The sequence below is a fragment of the Ursus arctos genome, unplaced genomic scaffold (genome assembly GCF_023065955.2).
Source record: "Ursus arctos isolate Adak ecotype North America unplaced genomic scaffold, UrsArc2.0 scaffold_13, whole genome shotgun sequence".
In the NCBI taxonomy this organism is placed as follows: domain Eukaryota; kingdom Metazoa; phylum Chordata; class Mammalia; order Carnivora; family Ursidae; genus Ursus; species Ursus arctos.
Window position 1 is genome coordinate 51,112,663 of NW_026622797.1, and position 18,708 is coordinate 51,131,370.

Here is an 18,708-nt window from a genome sequence, read left to right on the forward strand (position 1 = left end):
GCTTTTGGGAAAATAAATTTCATGACCCTTCACAAGACAGCTTATTCCTATATTAATCCGTGGTCCCTACTGGTAGGTTTTAATCACATCTTTATTTCCAGATCGGCTTTCATCGTGATTGTGGACAACACTATCCTTCCATCTCAGCTCAAGTTTTTGAAGCACCAGAGTCTGCTCTGTTTACAAGGGGAAGCTCCTTCCCAAAAAGAAAACTCATTTTCCGGGGAAACTCTTCCCTTTGTAGTTGAGGAGAAAGGAAAAAGGAAAAAACTGGAGATTTGGGGGAGGCTGTTTGAGGCTGAAGAGTGACATCTCTTGGTGGAGAGATGGAAGGGGCTTTTAATCAGGTCGCTTTTCACTGGGACATGTTGGAAGATGAGCGTTCTTGGGTTCAAAGTGTCCACGAACCCCTTAAAATCATATGAGAAATTTGGGGTATAAAATGTGTATTTTTCTGAAAACAAAACAAAACAAAACAAAACCCAATGGTTCAGGGCTTTCATCAGATTCTCAAAGGGTTCTTTGCTCATGAAAATTAAAATACACTGGGTTGGGCCTGTATTTTCTGTGTTTGAAGTCAGAAGATTACCTGCAGCAGAACCACTGTGGGGTGCTTGTTAAAAAGTCAGATTCCAGGGTCCCCATCCCCAATCTTCTTTTTTTTTTTTAAATTATTTTTTATTATATTATGTTAGTCACCATACAGTACATCCCCGGTTTCTGATGTAAAGTCCGATGATTCATTAGTTGCGTATAACACCCAGTGCACCATGCAATACGTGCCCTCCTTACTACCCATCACCGGCCTATCCCATTCCCCCACCCCCTCCCCTCTGAGGCCCTCAGTTTGTTTCTCATAGTCCATAGTCTCTCATGTTTCATTCCCCCTTCTGATTACCCCCCCTTTCTTTATCCCTTTCTTCCCCTACCGATCTTCCTAGTTCTTATGTTCCATAGATGAGAGAAATCGTATGGTAATTGTCTTTCTCTGCTTGACTTATTTCACTTAGCATTATCTCCTCCAGTGCCGTCCATGTTGCAGCAAATGTTGAGAACTCGTTCTTTCTGATAGCTGAGTAATATTCCATTGTATATATGGACCACAACTTCTTAATCCAGTCATCTGTTGAAGGGCATCTCGGCTCCTTCCACGATTTAGCTATTGTGGACATTGCTGCTATGAACATTGGAGTGCATATGGCCCTCCTCTTCACTACGTCTGTATCTTTGGGGTAAACACCCAGTAGTGCAATGGCTGGATCATAGGGTAACTCAATTTTTAACTTTTTAAGGGACCTCCACACTGTTTTCCAGAGTGGCTGTACCAACTTGCATTCCCACCAACAATGTAGGAGGGATCCCCTTTCTCCACATCCTCTCCAACAATTGTTGTTTCTTGCCTTGTCTATTTTTGCCATTCTAACTGGCGTAAGGTGGTATCTCAGTGTGGTTTTGATTTGAATTTCCCTGCCCATCCCCAATCTTCTGAATTAGAATCTCTAGGGGTATGACCTGGACTCTCAATCTTTAACAACTTCCCCAGGTGATTTGGTTAAATTTCTGAATATGCTAGAAGGTTTCAAATGTTTGATATCACCTTTTACAATAAGGCCAACAGTCACAGTGTAGGGAAATGCTTACATTTACCCAGAGGCCTGGGTTCAAATCCCAGCTCAGCTACTCACCAGATGTGTCAGCTTGACACATGATGAGTGTCTCTGAACTTTGGTTCCCCCACCTGTAAATATGAGGCTAATTTATCTGTTTGGGATAATATTGCTTAATACATAGTAAGAGTCCAAAAAGTATTATTTACTGCTTACAGCTTCTTCTTAAACATTGAGTATTCTCCCCAAACTCTCTAGGTCCACTGTTCATTTTTTTTTTACATACTCCATGAGGCTTTTTTCATATTGTCAATAAACAAAACAAAACCGGTTAATCGTTCTTTACAGTGTATTGCCATGTATAAGGGGGTTTTATTATGCCATGAAATATGCCTGAACTGTAAACTAGAAACTGAGATTTTCTTTGCCTCAACTTAACAGACAAATTAGCAATATTCATATTTTGCAGGCTCTACCACACTGCAACTCTCTCTGTGGACTCTCGGTGATTTTAAAAGATGGAAAGCATACAAGTCAGAATTTACCAACAAGGACAAAGTCTTCCATGCTTAATAGTCACATTATTGAGAACGTTTGGTTTTATTGAGAATCCACTCACTAGTACATCTCCAGAAGCAAACAGCAAAAAGGAGGAAAGAAGAAATTCCTGTTGTTGTACAACCCGTTCTAAAATGCTCATTTTGGTAAGAACACCTCCCGCCCCCAGGCCCATTCCACCTCCTTCCACCACCGCCCCTCCCTCCCCATGTTGGATTGTTTCAAGCAAACTCCTGATTTTGCAGCTCTGTCCTACTACAGCTGTATGTCCTTTATCACTGGAAAATAATTTACACAAATAGCCATTTTTACACACCAGTGAACATTTATCCCTGCTCACAGTGTAAGCGGGGATAATGTCTAAATAAAAACAATAAATTCTTCTAATTCATCTTCACAAAGAGTAACCAAAGTTCTCATTTGATTCACTAAAGAATCTCAGAATTTGTCCCTGGTGCCTTTTTTTTTTTTTTTTTTTGAGGCTAGACATTTATTTCAGTCACTGATGGAAGATGGCTCGTTTGTTTGGGGCATAAGAAATTGTGAGTCTGTGGAGAATTGGTGTCCAAGAGGTCTGCTGACCTTAAACTTGCCGTTTTATCAATCTAAAATCTAGCAAACGCTTCCTGAAGGATCAGCTTAGGTTTTGTGTTCTTTGATTGCCATCTGCTGGTGGCCCCCCATACTAGAAAATAAAACCGCTCAGGAAGATGGCAACAACCTGGTCGTTGCTTGCTTTTAGCAGTTTTTGCCACATCAGAGAGAAGGACATTTTTAGTGTCCCATGAAGACCATGATGACACCAGAGAGCAGAGAGCCATGCCAAAGTTCCAGAAAACATGTCTCTCAGAAACATTCCTGGTGGTGTTTCCTGGGAAGGTGGTCACACAGCTTCTAGGCATCACTCTCAAGGGTCAGCTGCTCATTCTTTTTTAAAAAAACACACTTTACTTTTTAGAGCAGTTTCAGGTCACAGCAGATTGAATAGAGAGTACGGAGGTTTCCCATGTAGCCCCGGCACCCACATAGGCACAGCTCCCACTATACACAGAGTGGTCCATTTGTCAGCGTTGATGAGCCTGAGCTGACATCTTATTATCACCCAAGGTCCGTAGTTTACATTAGGGTTCAATCTCTGTGTTGTCTATCCTATGAATTTTGACAAATGTATGATGACATGTACCCACTATTACAGTATCACACAGAATAGTTTCACTGCCCTAAAACTCTATGCTCTGCCCACTCATCCCTCCCTAACCGCCGGCAACCACGAATCTTTTTACGGTCTCCATAGTTTTGCCTTTTCCAGCATATCATATAGTTGGAATCATATGGAACATAGCCTTTTCAGATTGACTTCTTGCACTTAGTAATATGCATCTAAGTTTCTTCCTTGTCTTTTCATAGCTTGATAGCTCCCTTCCTTTCAGCATCAAGGAACATTCTATTGTCTGGATGTACCGCAGTTTATCTATCCGCCTACTGAAAGGCATCTTGGTTGCTTTCAGGTTTTGACACTTTGAATAAAGCTGCTTCAGGCATTCGTGTGTAGGTTTTTGTGTGGACACAAGTTTTCAACTTATTTGGGTCAATGCCAAGGGGTGCAATTGCTGGCTGATATGGTGAGACTTGCTCATTTTTAAAAGGACAAACTGGGCAGAGCTGGCCATGAACATCTATAACAAGAATCCTTTTTTAACCTTTAGTCCCTGGGCCCGTGGTGGGCTTCAGGTGTTCAGGAATCCTGCCAACCTCATACACAAGCTGTTGGGTAATGTGCGTTTTCTGGGGAGATGTTTCACTATTTTCATTAGATGTTCCGGGATGGCTCTGGCTCAAGAAACACAACTCCTTGGAAACTTTGAAAGGAGTATAGTTGAGTTGGAATTAGAAAATAAGAAAACTAGCATTCCTGGAGAACTTAACATGTGCCTGATACTCATAGACAGCTTCCACACTAAAAACAACAACATAATGTTGAAAACAACAGCTGCCATTTACTGAGAATCCACGAAGCTAAATAGTTTATCTTTATTACGGTATCTCCAAGCTTAGAACGACCCCATGCTTACAGATTATTTCCATTTTATAAAAATGACCAGGGATCAGAAATACTGCATTGCTCACGTTTGGACAGCTAGACATGAGACTGAAACTCAAATGCAGACCAGTTTAGACTCCATTCTCCAATAACAAAGACAATAAAACAAAACTTCTGCCTGCAATGGCTTCCGTGAGAGAAGACGGAGCTGCACACCATCGGTGGTGAGGAATAGAGACCCCCAAGGAGGAGGAGGAAATATCTGAGCTAAGTCTTGAAGAATAATAAAGACTTGGGTAGGCAGAGAAGATGGGGCAGAGATGGAATTCCAAGGAGGAAACAGCACGTTCTGAGGCATAGAACATGAGAAAGAGGCTGATTGAAAGTTCCAGAGCTGGTGCCAAAATACTCAGAAAGAATCAACCCTTGCCAGCTCTTGGAGCAATAGGACAAAGACTAATCATCTCTGGTCTTAAAAGAAGAAATTCCAAAAGTGAATTTAAAATAGATAAATTGGACTTCATCAGAGCTATAAACATTTGTACTTCAAAGGACACCATCAAAAAAATGAAAAGACAACCCACAGAATGGGAGACAATACTTTTATCTCCCATACCTAATATGGGACTTTCATCAGAGTATATAAAGAACTTTTACAACTCAACAATAAAAAGACAAATAACTCAATTTTTAAAAGAGATTTTATTTGTTTATTTGACAGAGAGAGAGAGAGAGAGAGAGAGACAGAGAGCAAGCAGGGAGAATGGCAGGAGGTGAGGGAGAAGCAGGCTCCCCGCTGAGCAGGCAGTCCTGACACAGGACTCAATCCCAGGACCCTGGGATCATAACCTGAGCTGAAGGCAGACGCTTACCTGACTGAGCCACCCAGGCGCCCCATAACCTGAGATTTAAAAGGGCAAAGGTTTTGGATAGACACGTCTCTAAAGAGGACACACAAATGGCCAATAAGGCTATGACAAAGTGAGCAACGTCATTCGTCGTTAGGGACCCGCAAGTCAAACCTACAATTCGATACCACTGCAAGCCCACCGGAATGACTAAAATACAAAAGACAGATGATAACAGATGTTGATGAGGATGTGAAGAAATTGTGACCCTCACACTGGGTCACCACCATCCAAAGCTGGGGGAGTGTAAACGGTGCAACCATTTTGGAAAACAGTTTGGCAGTTCCTCAAAAATGTTTACCATAGTTACTAGATGACCTAGCATTCAGCTTCTAGGCACACACCTGAGAGAACGGAGAGCACGCCTCACACAGAAAACCTGTCCGTGAGAGTTCATAGCAGCATTATTCAGAACAACTCAAATGTCCATCAACCAATGACTGGATAAACAAAACGTGTGGAATGGGCATATTCTGGAATATTATTCAGCCTTAAAAAGGAATGAAGTACTGATGCAAGCCACAACGTGGATGAACCTTGAAAACACTGTTCAGGGGCGCCTGGGTGGCGCAGTCGTTAAGCATCTGCCTTCGGCTCAGGGCGTGATCCCAGCGTTATGGGATCGAGCCCCACATCAGGCTCTTCCGCTATGAGCCTGCTTCTTCCTCTCCCACTCCCCCTGCTTGTGTTCCCTCTCTCGCTGGCTGTCTCTATCTCTGTCAAATAAATAAATAAAATCTTAAAAAAAAAAAGGAAAAAAGAAAAAAGAAACCACCGTTCAAATGGAAAGAAGCCAGTCATAAAAGCCCATGTTATGTAATTGTGTTTCTGTGAAATATCCAGGACAGGCAAATTCAGAAAGACAGAAAGGAGGTTATGGTGGTTGCCACAGGCTGGGGGGAGATGAGGGAGAATACCCGTGGCTGCTGCTAGATACAGGATTTCTTTTTGGGGTGATGGTGAGTCCTGAAATTAGACAGTGATGATGGTTGCACAACTCCGTGACTATATGAAAATCACTGAATTCAGTACACTTTACGAGGATGAATTTTATGGTCTGTAAATTATATCTCAAAAAAGTTGTTATTCCAGAAAGGGGGTGGGCGGGGGATGGGGTGCGGTGGGAATCATTCCCTAAGCCGAGTTGTCTGTCCTATGCGTGAAGCTGTATCAGAAAGGGCAACGTGAGAGGGGTCTTAGGGAATGACAACAATAACAATGATAACACCTCACTGCATTCACTTAACGAATAGTTGTTGAGGACCTACTGCAGTCTAGGTGCTGGGGATACAGAGAAACAGACAACATCTCTGTCTTCATGGAGATTCTATTCTAATGAGGAGACAGGCAGGAAGCAAATAAGTGAGTGTGATCTCAGAGAGTGCTAAGTGTTACTCAGAAAAAGAAAGAAGGGCAGGAGCTAGAAAGGGATGAGAGAGGGAGGCACCATTGTAGATGAGAGGCCTGGGAAGGCCTTTAGGGGACGACACATGCACAGGGACCCGAACAAAGTGACTTTTGTCAATATTTCTCCTCTGCGGCTCTGAGCTTAGGTGTGCATGTTATTTGAGTCACTCAACAACCTGTGGGGTAGATACTACCATTATCCCCTTTCTACTGATGAGAAAATTGAAGTAGAGAGAGATGGAGCTGGTGTTCAAACCCAGGTTTGTCCTTTTATAGAGCTTTATAACTTTTCAAAGCTCTTTCATGCAAATGGAATAATATATGCAGAAGGGCTCTGTGGATGATAAAGTACTATGCAAATGTAAGTAATTATAAGTGTTTTAATGTAATCTGGTTTGACCTCCATGGCATTCCTGTGAGAGAGATAAGGTGTGTAATATTATGTCATTCGTAGACAAAACCAAACACACACAGCTGTGAAGTGCAAAGTAAAGTGACTTGCCCAAGGTCACAAAGTTAGTGATGGTATATTCAGAACTAGTACCTGTTTTTAGAGTTTTGTATTTTTGTCTCCGGGGTAATAAATTGTATGTATTTTTCTTGCCAAGCATATTTACAAAACCATGCTAATTATTAGAGTTTAAAACATTTAGCATTCCTAAATAAATCTTCAGATGATCCTTTCTTCTGTATCTTTGATTCCACTCACCCCACAGGCTCCTTCCTTCTCCCTACCTTTTCCCATCCCCTAACTTTTCCAGACACTGACACCCTCACATACAGACTCCAGGAATTAGTGAGAAGCCATCGCATGCCTCTTAATTGGCACAGGGAAGAGGCGCTCGCCTTCTTAACTGAATGAGACCAAGTCATTAGCTCAGATAGAGAGTCAGGGTGCAGTTAGTAAGAGAAAGACGGATTTCTGAAGTGACCACACGGGTTTTGAAAATCACTCTTCAAAGTGATTAAATGTGCTGGATTTTAGATGCCCTAGGTCAGAGGGAATTGGCAACATCCTCGAATGTAAGAGCTATGAAGAACAGGTAGTAGAATTTATTCTTCTGTTCATTCAAGGGACCAGAGATTGGCCCTTCCTTGGCCATTGAAGGCCAAAGCCAGAGGCTTTGAGACTGTAGGATTTCAGAAACCCTGCACTGGGAATTTGGTTTGCCAATGGTGCCTTGAAGCGAAGTGTCTGGTTAGGGGCCTGAGGATACTTACCTTAAGCCAACCTCCTCCCCATCTCCCATCCTCTGTGAAGTTCGATTCTGGACCCTTCCCTGAACCTTTGGATAAATTACTGCTTAAACCTTCTGTAGGGATCAAAGATAAAGCTGTATCTAAAATTGAGGACTCAGGCCCCTGCGTAGCGGGCCTAGGAACCTCCTGGTTGACCAGGAGGGGCCCTGCCTGAGAGGAGGGCAGCAGGAGTAACTCCTACTATGTTTCACCTGGAAAAGCAGCTAGACACATCCTCTGAGGGAAAGAAAACAGAGGGCTGAGAGCATGTTATATGGACATGGTGAAGTCATCCATATTTAAAAAGAAAAAAACCCCAACCATCAATCTGCCCTTAATATCGCACACGCCTCTCTCCTGTGCCCCTTCGTCCAGCTCTCATTCCTGTTCCTTCCCTTCCTGACAAAGGAGTCCGGCTGCCGAGCACCTTCCCTCATCCCTGTTTCTCCTTTCCCTTCTAATGCCTACGCCCTGGCTCCCCCCACGCCAACTAGTCCACTGCAGCTGCCCTTCTTGAAGTCTTCCATCAGTGGCCGCCACCTTGCTGTACCTACTAGACCAGCGTTGCCCCAAATGCGTTTCTGCAGACCCTAGCTATGCCCATTTTTTAAAAGCGGGAAATGGTCAAATACTTTGGGAAACCTCACATCTTTTACTTTGTCCTAAAGATTTACATTCCTATTAAGATATCAAGGATTTGGGGGTGTGCTTCAATCCCCTCTCTTTTCTTTGTTTTTGTCTTCCTGCCTGATTCCGGTTTGGGACACCTTCATCTGACACCTGCAGGTGAGGCGTGGGTCACCACAGCTCCAGCGTGGGATGTACGACGGTAATCAGGCAGCCTGACCGCTTTCACTTGTCCTTACGTTCATTTATTGAACATGGAACTCTCTATCTGAAGCCCTGGGACTGCCCTCACCACTAGTTTTGGAACCCAAATCTGACTCACTGACAGCCTGAACAAATGAAACTGAGGTTGATTTTTCTTCCTTTTACCCTTTTTAAAAATCCTCCTTAGCCCCCAGCATCATATTAATGATATAGTTCTAGAATTTGGCTATAGATTAGAGTCCAGATTCCTTATTCTGATCTTCAAAGCCCTTTACAAACTGGTTCCACCAACGTCATCTTTTTTTTTTTTTTTAAAGATTTTATTTATTTATTTGACAGAGATAGAGACAGCCAGTGAGAGAGGGAACACAAGCAGGGGGAGTGGGAGAGGAAGAAGCAGGCTCATAGCGGAAGAGCCTGATGTGGGGCTCGATCTCGTAACGCCGGGATCACGCCCTGAGCCGAAGGCAGACGCTTAACCGCTGTGCCACCCAGGCGCCCCCCACCAATGTCATCTTAATTCCCATCACCAGGTGACTTTGCTGGAACAGACCTAAGATTCAGATGCCCTAAGAGAGTGGAGCCTGATGGCCTTCTTTACTTTGTAACTGTTTGCATGCATCAGAACTAAGGAGGCCTCTGGGTAAAACACTCAAACCCTGTGCACAATTGGGGTGAAGACATGGACAGACGAGTCTGATTGACTGGGGGTCCCAGGTGGCAGCTGAGGGAGCACATTGGGAAGTAAGGGGAACCTTGGTGCCGGGAGCAGGGTAGGGAGCAGACGCACAGAGGAGCGTCTCTGTCCTGGAATCTGACTGCCTGGATTCCAATCTCACCTCCACTGCTTACCACCTGTGTGTCCCTGGGCACATTTCGTCACCTCTCTGAGCCTCCTTTTCCTCATGTCGACAATGGGTGCAGTTCTAGTTCGGGAATGAAATGAACTAATGTAATGTATGTAAAGTAGTCAGCAAATGTTCCTGTTATCAGCAATAAGGCTTGAGCACCAAGGAGTTTATAGGAGCAGTTCTGGAGAGAGTGGAGATTGACCTTGGAACTGCACTTCGTTCGTGTGCTCTGGGGAGAAAACGCCTTTGTCTATGAACTGAAGGTTCTGTGATTTCTTGGCACAAGAATCCTTTCTGTGGACTTCTCCACTGGCTCTTCTCTCCCCTACCCCCAACCTCAGAGAACACTGTACTGCCATCACCAAGGAACATAGTAATACTGGGGTATATTCTTTTTGCAAGAGCAAGGGGACATGGACTTCAACAATCAGATGCAAAGTTTCTAGCATTTCAGCAGTGTCAACAGTGCTGGTGAAGGCTAGGCAATGGCCTCTCTGGATTCCACTGTAGTCTGAGCCTGCAGGGTTGTAACCTTCTTAGCCATGGGGGAGAACAAATTGCAAGTCCCAAATGGGCACATGAGAGAGCTCCCCTGGTCATTTGTGCAACTTCTCCATGAGGCTGGATTTCCCACAGCCTGCCGAGCAGGGAGGGAGAGCCATCAAAATTGGATGAATGAACGGAAATCTGGAGAACCTCCAGACCCCTAGGCTACATTTATACACTAGTAGCAATCATTTATTGAGGACCTACTGTTGCCAGGCCCTGGGTTGGGCACCTTTCATTTACTAAGCACACGAAGAAGTTGTTCCCATTTTACAGATGAAGTTAAGCCATTTGCCGAAGATCATACAGGTAGAAAACAGTAGAGCCGGGTTTTGAACTGTAAGCTGATTTGAAAGCCCAAACTCTTCCCTGCTAAGCTAGTCTGCTTTTTTCTATCTACGCTTCCAGCCATATATTCCAGTATTATACACACTCTTTAAGTTTGTCTCAAATCTATCTCATCAGTTTGGTCTAGTTCTTCCTACCTTCGTTCACTAAAGTACTGCCTTTTTTTTGAGGTTCAGTAGGCATATATATAGTGCCTTGCCTACATGGGAGTCACTGTCACCAGTCCCTTCTATCTTGCCATCACTATATGCTTTTGCAGCTTTTATCTACTGACAGTAGATTTGGGGGAAAATCTACAGCTTTGCTGCTCAAAGTGCAGTTCATGGTCCAGCCCCATAAGCATTGCCTGGAGTTTGTTAGAAATGAGGCATCACAGGGGCGCCCGGGTGGCTTAGTCAGTTAACTGTTTGACTTTGGTTCAGGTCATGATTTCGGGGTCTTGGGATCGAGCCCTGCGGGGTTCCATTTCTCCCTCTCCCTCTACCCTTCCCCCCACTTGTGCTCTTTTTTCCTCTCTCTAAAATAAATAAATAACATCTCTAAAAAAATTTTTTTAAAAGAAATGAGGAATCACAGATCCCACCCCAGACTTACTGAATTAGAACCTTCATTTTAGTCAGGTCCCCAGGGGATTGCTCTGCACACTAGACTTTGAGAGGCACAAGTCTATAGCTTTGAGCAGAATCTCTGAAGCCACCAAGCTTTGGGGGAGTTCCTGATTCACTACGGAGCTTTCTAAAGCTAATATGCTGCTGGTCAGCAGATCAAGAGCCCTCAAAATCACTTGATGGGGTATCACCTACCCCAACACTTAAGCCCCCAACACTTAAGCAGGTTGCAGGTTTTCATGGTGATTGGAGGCAACTACCATGGGAAAAGACTGAAAGGTGCTTGAACATGAAGAGGAGCTTACCTTTTATAAATGATGGTAGTCATTCTAAAATATGGTTGCCAACTGGAATCAGAGTGGGAGGTGGGGAGAACAATTCTGATCTAACTGGTATAGAGAATGGCCTAGCCATTGGAAATTTCTTAAGTTCCCCAAGTGGTTCTTATATGCAGCTGGGTTTGAGGACCCCTGAACTGTGAATACCGTCTTTCAGTTAATATAATTCTAGGGTCTATGTTATATTCAAAGGTAACACAGGGTTTTCCATACTTGATTTTAAGACTTACCTGGAGTAATTGCTAAAAATACAATAATCAGGTTTTATTCGCAGCTCACTGAGTCAGAATCACCAAGGGCCCGGGAGCTGTAATTTTCACCAGCACTTTTCCTCCTCCTAGAGGAGATTTGGAAGATACTGCTTCCAAAGACCAGCAGATTAGAAGCTCTAAACCCTGTAGCCTTTGCCGGCTTTTATCATTTTCTTATTTCTGGAAGGGCACCTGATCTTTGCCCATCAGGAACTCACTGGGTTTAAAAGCATAGAAAAACAGTTTTGGCATCTTCTACAGCTTTCTAAAGGGAAATGTTTTCTTATAAAATGCCCGGGCTGACTGTAATTTAGAGCTGAGCACAGTTCTTGGCACAGGGTCTCAAATATTTGTTAAATAAATTAATGAGCGGTAAAATAACTCTGAGAAGGAGCACCAGAGCGGCTGGAAGAAGGAACCAGCAAGCACACCGTCTCCCTTAATGCCTGACTTTTGAGTCAGGAAGTTTACTTCAGTAAGCTTGACATATGACAAATAGATAAATTAGGAAGTGGTTATTCATTGCACAAAAGGGTGATTTGATTTACAGATGATTCATTAGAGCAGTGTGGTTCCCAGACTAGCAGAATCAGCATCACCTGGGAACTCACGAGAAATGCAAATTTTCAGGCCGCCCCTGGATGGTCTGGATCCGAAACTCTGGGTTATGGGGCCTAGCAATCTGTGTTTTAACAAGCCTTCCAGGCGATCCTGTTACAACTGATGTTTGAGAACTACCGTGCCAGAGGAGTTCTTTACATGAGACATTCCCCACCACAAGTGAGACAAAGTATGTCCGAGAATACACTTGCCGTCAAAGGGAACATTAATTGTTTTCTGGTGATCGAGTATCCCTGTGCGTCTTCTGAAAGCTTCCACACGGTCGTTGAGTATTTCTTTAAAGAAGCGAAGCACTTTATATATAAATAAATATATTTGCTTATATTTAATATGAATAATTGTGTAGTGTAAGATAGAAAAACATCTTAGCATGTTGCACAGGTGAGAGTTAAGCTCCCTTTTTTGACCTTTTTTTGGGTAATATGCTGAGCCGCGGTGTAAAGTATCTTTCTTGCGGTGAATAATGGTCAAAAGGGGTTTGAAAAGCGCAAGTTTTGGAAGTTCTTAAGCATGTGAACAGAGAGTGTCATGTAAATAAGTATGCAGAAGGAGTCATTATAAGGATCAAATCAGTAATCCCTGCTAGGAAAGTACATTCCTTATGTTCTAAAAAGGCTTTTTATTTCTGTAGTCCTGCCTCAGATTTCAAGCAGCAAGCTGCCTGCTCAGGTTGATTGGTTGTTTTTTCCAGAGTGCCTGGGTTTTGGTGAGAGGAGATATAGGCATTGGCAGATAATTAAGACATGTAGGCTAGGCTACTAGTATGGGTGTAATACGGCACCTAACAACCGCTAAAAGTAATTCGTTCAGCATTTACCTAATGTGGAAATGAATGAAGACCGTCCAAATGAGAACACACAGAGGCTATTTCTTCCCAGCTCGCCACAGCAAGGGGTTCTGCCACCATCACTTGTGCTTGGCAGAGACTTAAAGCCAGGCAGGGGGATGGGGAAGCTTTAGAATGCAAAGAAGGGAGGGCTTCACATATGCTCTGATTAGAGGTTGTTGGCATGGAGGAGCGAACTCAGAGTAGGTCATCCTGTGTGATTGGCTTAGGCAGCGTATTTGGCTGGTTGAGCCCGATTTGAAAATGGGGGCAAAACACTGGGAAGCTGGCTGTTGACCTAGTCCCTATGTTCTAGGCTAATTGCTGAAGAGATTGTGTTTTGATTTCCCGAATTGGTTGCTGTAAAGGTTATGTGTTAGAGTTCTATTGTTGTAGAGGTCTAGTCTGTCTCATTACCTATCAAAGCAAGGCAACAACTTAACCTGTAGGGCAAGTTTATTCATTTATTTAACACTTCGGGTCTCTTGCCCACTTGTCCAGTGAGTCAGAAGTTAAAATTAGAGTTGAATCTAGGCATAGGTCAAAGTTTCCCTCTCTCTATCTGAGTAGTTAGTGTGGGCAGGGATGACCCATAGAAATGTGCTTTTGGTGGACCAGAAGTGCCCACTGATACTGAAACAGCTTGGCTCCTAATCATTCAGCTCAAGGGTGGCTATTCCGAGTCTGTGCTAATCTGAGTGAGCCATGAGAGCTGGGGACCTCACAGTGACCATAACCACTCACCCTTCCGTAGCCCAGCAACAAAGCAGACTCCCAGCCAGCTGCTTGCCCTGATCTTAGGCTACAAAGCAAAGGTTGCCAACCTTAGCAACCCAGAGAGGTCAAACTTCCAATATCTTCTTCTAAGTTCAATTAAGGGTCTCAGCCAGATGCCAGCTGCGGCCCAGGAAGTAATGGCTATAGGATCTCACCATTTAACTGCCAGTTTCCATGAACCACTGACATTCTTACTGGCATCCATACCCCTTCCAAAGTTTGGGACTCTCCCATCTTGTGAGGCAGAACCTTCATCTCACCATAGAAGATACTCATTTTCTCATCTCACCAAATACTCACTTTCCCAGTCTCCCCTGCAACTATGGCCTGGCTGTGACCCAGACCCACCAATTGGGCACAACTGTATGACCTAAGCCTCCACTCTATACAAATGCACAAATCCCACAACACACACTACTTCCTATTTTCTACATGTACTGCTGCTCCATAGTGTGAACCAGGTAAAGTGGGGAGAACCAGGAAAGGAAGAAAAGGGAAAAAAGAGTCAGTGAAGCGTGTTTTATTTATTTATTTTTAAAGATTTTATTTGTTTATTTGTCAGAGAGAGAGAGAGCATAAGCAGGGGAAGTGGCAGGCAGCGGGAGAAGAAGGCTCCCCGCTGAGCAGGGAGCCTGATGTGGGGCTCGATCCCAGGACCCTGGGATCATGACCTGAGCCTAAGGCAGACACTTAACTGACAGAGCCACCCAGGCTTCCCAGTGAAGCTTGTTTTAAATGGAAGATTTTGACCAGGCTTTTGCTCAAGTTTAAGCAGAAAATACAGTTCCTGAGATTGTAACAATTAACATGAATTTACATAGCAGGTAAGAGAATGGAACATATAGAATATAACAAATAAAAACAATTATAGGGGCACCTGGCTGGCTCAGCCAGTAGAGCGTCTGACTCTTGATCTCATGGTTGTGGGTTTGGACCCCACTTTGGGTATAGAGATTACTTAAAAATAAAATCTAAAATAAAAATAAAAATAATTTTGTCGAGTAGTGGGGGAAGAAATTCAATAAATAAATCAATATAGAATATATTACTTGGCGAGAAATTCCCTGAAGAAAAATAAAAGCAAATAAGGAGATAGAAAATGAAGGAAGATGCTACTTTGTTGTTGTTGTTGTTAAGTAGGCTCCACACCCAGCGTGGAGCCCAACGTGGGGTCGTGGGGCTTGACCTCATGACCCTGAGATCAAGACCTGAGCTGAAATCAAGAGTCAGTCGCCCAACCAACTGAGCCACCCAGGCGCCCCACATGCTATTTTATAAGGAGATCAGGTAAGGCTTCTCTGAAGAAGTAATATTTGAGCAGAGACCTGCATGATGAGGGCTTCGAAGGGGACCACTGGGATAGCTGGGGGAACAATATTTCAGGCAGAAAAACTATGTACAAAGGCCCTGAGGACAACAAGGAGGCCAGTGTGGCTGGAGTTAGTTAATGAGGATGGGCAGTGGTGGCCATGGACTTGGAGAGGTGGGGCATAGGACAGATGACTTAGGACCTTGCAGACCCAAACCCTCGACTTTCATTCTAGTGAGATAGGAAGACTGTGGAGAATTTGAGGAAAAGAGGATTTTAGATGATCTTATAGGGTTTTGAAAGATCTTAGACACATATACACCCAGATGTGTGTGTATATAAAACTGGTGAAATCTGAATAAGATCTGTAGATGGTACCAATGTCAGTTTTCTGATTCTGATATTGTATTTTAGTTATATAAGATATTACCATTGGAGGAGGCTGAGTGAAGGGTACATGGGCCTCTCTCTACTATTTTTGCAATTTCTTGTGAATCTATAATTATTTCAAAATCGAAAGTTGAAAGGAGGGGGAAAAAAGGATCCCTGGCTGCTGTGTAGAGAACAGATGTGAGGCGTGACAGAGGTGGGCAGCAAGACTGGAAGGAGAGAGGGGAACAGGATGTGAAACAGAAGAGCCAGCCAAGTGAGGTAAGGTATGTCAAAGAAGTCTTTTTGGGGACATTACTTTTGTATTCGATCTTAAGAAGATTTGATTGGAATCAAAGAGTGGAAGCGATATTCTGGGTAGAGAAGAAAGAAGAAAATAATAGAAATGGTGACCTAGTTCACCCTCTTTTTCCTGCAGGACTGTCCTTAAACCATGCTAGTTCAAACCATTCCTTTTTTTCTCTTTCTTTAAGGCATCCCAAGGGGGTTGCAATGTCTCCCACTCATGTACTCCTTTAACAAAGTTCATTTTAAAAGCAATATTGCTAATATGTAGCTTGTAACCTGGAAGCTAGACTTAAAAGTATTTTTTCAACTCTGTTAGTCTCATTCACAGACAGACTGGACTTTATGCTGTTCTCCAAATGTTCTTTGAGCTGACTCCATCTGGATTTTTAAATTCAATTTCTATTTAAGTTTTGAGGCCTAGCTCAATTGCCATCTCTTCCTGGAAGCCCTCTGATGTTCTCTGACAAAAGAAATGCCTCTTTCCTATGCACTTTGCAAATATTTTTATCAGTATACCTCTACAGCATTTATCAATTCCTTCCTTTGCTTTTTGCTACTTACTGAGATAGCATGTCCTCTTCATTAAATTGTAGGTGAATTTCCAGAGGTCGGAGACTCTTGTCTTCAACTCCTCACACTTATATTCCCCACACTAACAGTGTGTGAGCTCTATGGATATTAAATATTGAATGACTGAATTTCTTCTTCTTCTTTTTTTTAAAGGTTTTATTTATTCATTTAAGAGAGAGAGAGAGAGAAAGCGAGCATGAGCAGGGGTAGGGGGAGAAGCAGACTCCCCACTGAGCAGGGAGACAGAGGTGGGGCTTGATCCCAGGACCGACCCCGGGACCGTGACCTGAGCCAAAGGCAGACACTTAACCCACTGAGCCACCCAGGCACCCCATGAAAACAATTTTAAAAGAGGATTTGAGAGCCGTGGCTTCTCTTAAGTATTGGGAGTAGGTCTATATTTTGGCTCCTCTCTTTTCATGAGTATGTTGGACTTGTCAACATTATTCTTACTCTATCCCTCCCTGCTGTCCCTCCCCACTGGTCGTGCTCTCTCTCACTTTCTCACTCATGCTCTCTCTCACTCATACTCTCTCTCCTTTGAATAAATAAATAAAATCTTAAAAAAAATTGTTTCTGTGATTCTGGAGTTGAGCATAATCAAGTCTTAACATCTTTCCAACCCACACCTCCCTTCACATTCTCTCCAAGTGTAAGACTGGGGTTTTATTGCATCCTAAGGGCTTTACAGGGGTAGGGAATGAAAGGATTAAAATGGTTTGATACCTTTTATCTAGTCAAAGTTCCAGCATGTAGGTCATAATCTGAAATTTTAACTGTAATAATGTTGTGGAAGCTTTTTGTAAATCATAAGTCTTATACAAATGTTACTTCGTTGGTTACAAAGTTTAATGTAATGTTTAATGATTTGTCATTACTGTGAGGGTATCTCTTCATCTCTGTTATGGACAAATAAAAAAGAATTGGCTCATTTGTATTAGAAACGATTTAGCTTTTTAAAAATTATTTATTTATTTATTTGAGAGAGAGAGAGCGAGAGCTTGCGGGCGTGCGTGTGTGGGGAGGGGCAGAGGGAGAGACTCTCAAGCAGACTCCCTGCTGAGCACTGAGCCTCATGTGGGACTCAATCTCCTGACCCTGAGATTATGAGCCTGAGATCATGAGCTGAAATCAAGAGCTGGACACTAATCGACTGAGCCACCTAGGCACCTGAGATTTACCTCCTAATGGAAGAAAATCCTAACTCTGAAACAAAATAATAAGAGGTAAAACATTAAAGATGATTTGCTAGCCTTTGGCAGTGAAGGTTATTGTAGGGTAGGGGGAGGGAGAAAAGACTAAAAATAATTGCATGTGTCTACCTAATACTTCGGGTCTTTCCAGTCTCTTTAAGGCTAATTCCATTAAATGGAAAATTAAATACTATTGATTATGGCCACACAAATGTATTTTGGTACATATAAATGTAAGTCAACACCAGCAGTATGAGGATGATTTGGAATGAAGGACAGATTTGCTGTAAGGAAAAAGTAAATTATTAAGAAGTACCTAAAAATAATTAGGCTTTCTATACTTGAGAGGAATTATCTATCTAGCAATTGTAATGAAGTAGATTAAAATATTAATTTAAAGACACATAGACAAAATGCCCTTTAAAACATGCTGTCAGATTAAGAACAAAATGTGGGGGCGCCTGGGTGGCTCAGTTGTTAAGTGTCTGCCTTCGGCTCAGGGCGTGATCCTGGGGTCCTAGGATCAAGCCCCACATCAGGCTCCTCTGCTGGGAGCCTGCTCCTTTCTCTCCCACTCCCCCTGCCTGTGTTCCCTCTCTTGCTGGCTGTCTCTCTCTCTGTCAAATAAATAAAAATAAAATCTAAAAAAAAAAAAAAAGAGAACAAAATGTGTTTGTAAATCCGGTTCCTGGGGCGCCTGGGTGGCACAGCGGTTAAGCGTCTGCCTTCGGCTCAGGGCGTGATCCTGGCGTTGTGGGATCGAGCCCCACATCAGGCTCCTCTGCTATGAGCCTGCTTCTTCCTCTCCTACTCCCCCTGCTTGTGTTCCCTCTCTCTCTGTCGAATAAATAAATAAAATCTTTAAAAAAAAAAATCCGGTTCTACCATATTCACTATTACAAAATATTTCATTAAAATGATCTCTTGAAAGAAACTATTGTGTTAATTTAAAAATATCGCTGAATCAGAAATTGTGATAAATTAAAGGTATAGTTCAGATTTGCTTTGGAGAATATTTGGGTGATCCGAGTTTATTTATGTTCAGTAACCTTAAGTTCTAGGATAAAATGTCTTTATATCTTTAAAAACAGAAGATCCCTATGACAAGAGAGGAGCGAAAATACAGACCTGCTCCCAATACTAAAGGACAAACCACTGCCCTCAATCCCTCTTTAAAGTTGTTTTCATGATTTCAGAATTG